Below are 6,000 nucleotides of genomic sequence, written 5' to 3'. Positions count from 1 at the left end.
AACTGAAGCTATTGCTGTGACGTAAAGGGAAACCTCCCTTTCCCTTTATAATACGGCATATCACTTCAGTGATGTGCCCTATTTTTGAACCAAATTTTAGCCACTATTTAGTATTTATGCTGTCTTTTAATATCAGTAGCAGTTATGAGTTTCGAGTACGAAAGTTATCCAATTATCAAAGGGAAATTCTATAATTTCATTCGTTTTGTTCGATAAAACTACACTACCTTTTCTTCAACAATTTGATCCTTGCTTTTAAACATTTTTGAATCTTATTTATCTTTTTACTATATTTTAGATTTCATTTTAAGCTTGGTCTTATAACGAGGCACAAGAACGCGTAAATTGTAATAAAGTAATGATAGGTAGTTGGTATTTGCGTTTCTATTCTACAAAATTACTACCCACATATATCAACAACAAAAAAAGATTGCTGAAATAGGCCATGATTTAGTTTATTTCCACTTCGTTAAGATTTCACTCCTAGAAAAAGAAGACAATTACTGGCAATTTATCAAAAGTTCGTACCAAAAAAGGTTAAGGAATTTTACATCGCTGTACATAATTATATCTCAACAAGGGCAATTATTAAGGGACATAATTCAAAACCATACCATTCATTCTTCTTTTGTCTGATTTCTTGAACACATTCCTCATAGCGAAAATGTTGTTTGCAGTTGTTAAATAGGGTGTGAAGTGCACGGACACGAAAACTCAGCATATTTTTTAAAATACTAATCAATTCTAATCACATTGAATGTATCTTGTCACCAACAAATAAATTAGTGCTTCATACCTAAAATATGCGATTCGAATCCCGAGGAACATCATCGAACAAGTTTGTATATTTGTTTGTCACGTTCTTTGAAAGTTTGCAATGTCGAATTTATGTCTTTTAGTGCTGCAAATTCCTAGTTTACTTGTGGTTAATTGGTTTGCAATGGTTACAGCAGGGTTTTCTAATATGCTGAATCTGGTGGTTAATTTTCATGAACATTCCTCGACTTTTATGTGGTATTTCCATCCTTTTTCGAAAATCAGGCAAACTTTCTAAGGCTCGTACCTTTTTATGGTTGACACTAAGTTTAATAAACTTTTTATATTTGAAATTAGCATAATAAACCAATTCTTTTCGTATATTTATTGATATAGAAATTCTGTTTTTTTTAGAGTTTCAGTTGTTGTTGAATCGTGTCGCTCTTACTTAAGGTTCATTACCACGAACTGTTTGACTATCAAAGTAACTTTTGTCCTATAGCAAGTAAAATTGAGAAAGCTTATTAACAGAGGAAAAAACAAGAATTTTATTTATCACTGTAATAGTCTTATATAGTTAGACCACATGCTCCTTATATAGTTAGAAAGCATCCCTTGACCACATGCTCCTTATATAGTTAGAAAGCGTCCCTTGACCACATGCTCCTTTGACCCATCTTTTCTAATGGATTAAATAAAAAAAACAAGTTTTTTTTTAAATAAAGGTATGGAGCAACATTAAAACTTAAAACGAACAGAAATTACTCCATATATGAAAGGGGCTTTTCCTCCTCAACGCCTCGCTCTTTACACTAAAGTTTGACTCTTTCTCTTAACTCTATTTTTAAAACAGTAAGAAACTTTAGCGTAAAGAGCGGGGCGTTGAGGAGGAAAAGCCCTTTCATGTACGGAGTAATTTCTATTCGTTTTAAGTTTTAATGTTGCTCCTTACTTTCATTTAAAAAAACTTGTTTTTTTATTTAATTTCTGGGCGTTTTTGAATTAATGCATGTTTTGATCTAGGCTCTCCGCACATAAATAATTAAAACGAAATTTGCGTATTCATTAATTGCAATTAATCGGAAGATTTTGAGAAAAAAGGAGCGAGGGAGGAGGCCTAGTTGCCCTCCATGTTTTTGATTACTTAAAAAAGCAACTAGGACTTTTAATTTTTTACAAACGTTTTCATTGGTAAAAAAATACGTAACTTACGAATTAACTTACGTAACGACCTTCTATATTCGTATGTTTTTATTGCGTATATGAGGGGGTTCAACCCTCGTCGATACCTCGCTCTTTACACTAAAGCTTAGATTTTGTCCCAATTCCTTAAGAATGACCTCTGAATCACAAAGGCCGTAGAATAAAGGCGTCCCTTGACCACATGCTCCTTTGACCCATCTTTTCTAATGGATTAAATAAAAAAAACAAGTTTTTTTTTAAATAAAGGTATGGAGCAACATTAAAACTTAAAACGAACAGAAATTACTCCATATATGAAAGGGGCTTTTCCTCCTCAACGCCTCGCTCTTTACACTAAAGTTTGACTCTTTCTCTTAACTCTATTTTTAAAACAGTAAGAAACTTTAGCGTAAAGAGCGGGGCGTTGAGGAGGAAAAGCCCTTTCATGTACGGAGTAATTTCTATTCGTTTTAAGTTTTAATGTTGCTCCTTACTTTCATTTAAAAAAACTTGTTTTTTTATTTAATTTCTGGGCGTTTTTGAATTAATGCATGTTTTGATCTAGGCTCTCCGCACATAAATAATTAAAACGAAATTTGCGTATTCATTAATTGCAATTAATCGGAAGATTTTGAGAAAAAAGGAGCGAGGGAGGAGGCCTAGTTGCCCTCCATGTTTTTGATTACTTAAAAAAGCAACTAGGACTTTTAATTTTTTACAAACGTTTTCATTGGTAAAAAAATACGTAACTTACGAATTAACTTACGTAACGACCTTCTATATTCGTATGTTTTTATTGCGTATATGAGGGGGTTCAACCCTCGTCGATACCTCGCTCTTTACACTAAAGCTTAGATTTTGTCCCAATTCCTTAAGAATGACCTCTGAATCACAAAGGCCGTAGAATAAATAGTTGAAATTACTAAAAATACGTTAGCGTAAAGAGTAAGGTATAACGAGGAGGTAAACCCCTTATATGCGTAATAATTTTTGTTTGTTTTAAGTTTTAATGTTGCTCCTTACTTTCAGTAGAAAAAAACTTTTCGTATTTATTTTTTCATTGCTTTTTCAAATAATGCTAGAAAATCCTGCGCCCCTTCATTGAAATTCTCTTCCCCCATGAGAAGTTTCTCCATGGAAATATCCTCCCACGTAATCCCACCCTCAACTATCCCGCCTAAACCAAAAAAATCCCCCAGAAAACGCCTGTATATTTCCCAGTAACAATTACTATATGTAAACACAGGTCAAAGTTTGTAACTTGCAGCCTATCCCACTGGAACTGCGGGGGAGTAAGTCGTCCCTAAAGACATAGTTAATAGATTTTACGACTATGGTGAATAAAATGGCTATCTCGGAATTTTGATCCGGTGACTTTTGGGAAAAAATGAGCGTGGGAGGGGGCCTAGGTGCCCTCCAATTTTTTGGTCACTTAAAAAGGGCACAAGAACTTTTAATTTCCGTTAGAATGAGCCCTCTCGCGACATTCTAGGGCCACTCAGTCGATAAGATCACCCCTGGCAAAAAAAAACAACAACAACAAAACAAAAAAACAAGTAAACACGCATCCGTGATCTGTCTTCTGGCAAAAAATGTGAAATTCCACATTTTTGTAGATAGGAGCTTGAAACTTCTACAATAAGGTTCTCTGATAAGCTAAATCTGATGGTGTGATTTTCGTTAAGATTGTATTACTTTTAGGGGGTGTTTCCCCCTATTTTCTAAAATGAGGCAAATTTTCTCAGGCTCGTAACTTTTGATGGGTATAACTGATCTTGATGAATCTTATATATTTAAAATCAGCATTAAAATGCGATTCTTTTGATGTAACTATTGGTATCAAAATTCCATTTTTTTAGAGTTTCGGTTACTATTAAGCCGGGTCGCTCCTTACTACAGTTCGTTACCACGAACTGTTTGAAAGGTGAACATGTTTACTTTGAAACCTTGTTGGAATTTGGGTGTAAAATGTCTTAACATTGACGTAAAATCATTCATAAAAAAAAATATTGGGATTAAAGCCTGATAATTACCTGATAAATAACTGAAAATAAAAACATGATAATTGTTGAGTTTCAGTGTTTTCCTAGATAAACAATAGGAAAGCATAATTCTTACCATCTTCGGCAGCACAATAGCGCTACCAAAGTAAAGAGTGATGTGGGCGCGATGATTTTTTCCCTTTTTTTAGTTTTTTTTTGTTGGCCAAGGCACTTTGTATAGAAGAATTTGTCTTAAAAGCTTTGAAAGAACCTCATTCTATTGAAAATTGGAAGTTATAGTGTCCTTGTTCAGAGTCAAAAATGATTGGAGGGCAAACTTCCCCCCGCCCCCACCACAACCATTTCCCCAAACATATCAAATCAAAATTTTGAGATAACATCTTTGTTCTGTATAGTTGAAAAGTACAGTGATTATGTCTTTGGGAATATGTCTTTTGGGTTATAATAATTGCCTATTATTATCATATCGTAGACACTTTGAAAGGGGATCATTCTATTGGAAATTGGAAGTTCCCGTTCTTTTTTTCAGAGTCAAAAGTGATTAGAGGGCAACCAGCCCCCCCGCACCACTATCATTTCGCTAAACACATCTATTCAAAACATTGAGAAAACCATCTTGTTCAGCATAGTTGAAAAGTAAATTAATTATGTCTCTGGGGGTGAAAAACCTCCCACAGCCCCCAGGGCTATCAGTTATACTAGTTGCCCATTATTGACATATAAGGTTTTTATTGAAAGAGCGGTCGTATAAACCCTGGAGGAGTTCATTTTATTGGAAATCAGAAAATCTAGTGCCCTTTTTAAGAGTGAAAATTGATCGTTGGGCAATTAATTCCCCCGTGAAGTCCTCTTTTCCCAAAATGCATTCGACAAAAATTCGGAGAAAGCCATTTTGTTCAGAAAACAGTCCAAAGGTCCTACAAAAAGGCCTTCGGCGCAAAACAGCCCCCCATAGCCTGGGGACAAGGGTTCATTCGATTGGGAGAGGCTCATTCGATTGGAAATTAGAAGTTGTAGTGCCTTTTTTAAGAGTCAAAAATGAAACGGAGGGTAACTAGCCCCGCTCCCACGTCCTATTTCTCAAAATATATCTGAAAGCAATTTTGAGATAGTCATTTTTTTAAAATTGTCCAAAGATCATATAGCAACACCTTCGGGATTGACACAGCCCCCCAGAGCCTGGGGAGTGAGTATTGCAAGTTATATCCTCAGAAGCATATAAGGTTTTATGGAAGTGGTGGCTATATAAACTTTGGAGGAGGATCATTGAATTGAAAATAGAAGGCTCTATTTCCCTTTTAAGAGTCGAAAGGTTTTTAAAGCTCTTATGGGGTGGTTGGTCGTACAAACTTTGGACGAGGCTTTTTGAATTGAAAATTGACAGTTATAGTGCCCTTCTTACGAGTCTAAAGTTATTGGAGGGCAACCAGACCTCCCCTGACGTCCATCATTTCCAAAACACATCTAACCAAATTTTGAGGCAGCTGTTTTGTTCAGCATTGTTGAAAGTTCCAATAATTTTGTCTTTGGAGATGTCAATTTTCCTACAGCCTATGGCTGTAAGTTAGGCAATACGTCCATTTTTTTACATAATGTATATGTTATTGAGAATGGTGGGTATGTTTGACCTTTACTTTAAAAAAAACCGAAAGCATTGTTGAAAGTTCCAATAATGATATCTTTGGAGATGTCAATTTTCCTACAGCCTATGGCTGTAAGTTAGGCAATACGTCCATTTTTTACATAATTTATATGTTATTAAGAATGGTGGATATGTTTGACCTTTACTTTAAAAAAAAAACCAAAACCGAAAGGTATTCATGTGAGATTTTCAGAGAATGTTGATGGGAGTATTGAACTAAATCAAAACACGATAAATCCGAGAAAATGTTGAGGGGAAAGTAGAAATAAAATAAAACAGACTGTATGTACATAGATTGCTGATATAGACATATCAGCAATATTTTTGGAACGGCTTAGCGTATCAAGATTAAACTTCCAGAGCAGAATGTGAGGGATGTTCAACTGACGAAAAGACAATATGTACCTATACTGCTGC

The 6,000-nt window shown here is 35.0% G+C and overlaps 1 long non-coding RNA gene across 1 annotated transcript in view; it reads left to right on the top strand.

The window, feature by feature from the left end:
• Positions 1-688: 688 nt before the first annotated feature.
• Positions 689-6,000, top strand: part of LOC136028795 (uncharacterized) — a 75,340-nt gene continuing 70,028 nt past the window's right edge. The window contains exon 1 of the long non-coding RNA XR_010617877.1: positions 689-838. This is a non-coding gene — a long non-coding RNA (uncharacterized LOC136028795). The remainder of the gene's footprint in view (positions 839-6,000) is intronic.

Source organism: Artemia franciscana, chromosome 7 (assembly GCF_032884065.1).
Source record: "Artemia franciscana chromosome 7, ASM3288406v1, whole genome shotgun sequence".
Taxonomy (NCBI): Eukaryota; Metazoa; Arthropoda; class Branchiopoda; order Anostraca; family Artemiidae; genus Artemia; species Artemia franciscana.
Note: the sequence above shows the minus strand (reverse complement) of the source record. Positions and strands in the feature narration are given on the sequence as shown.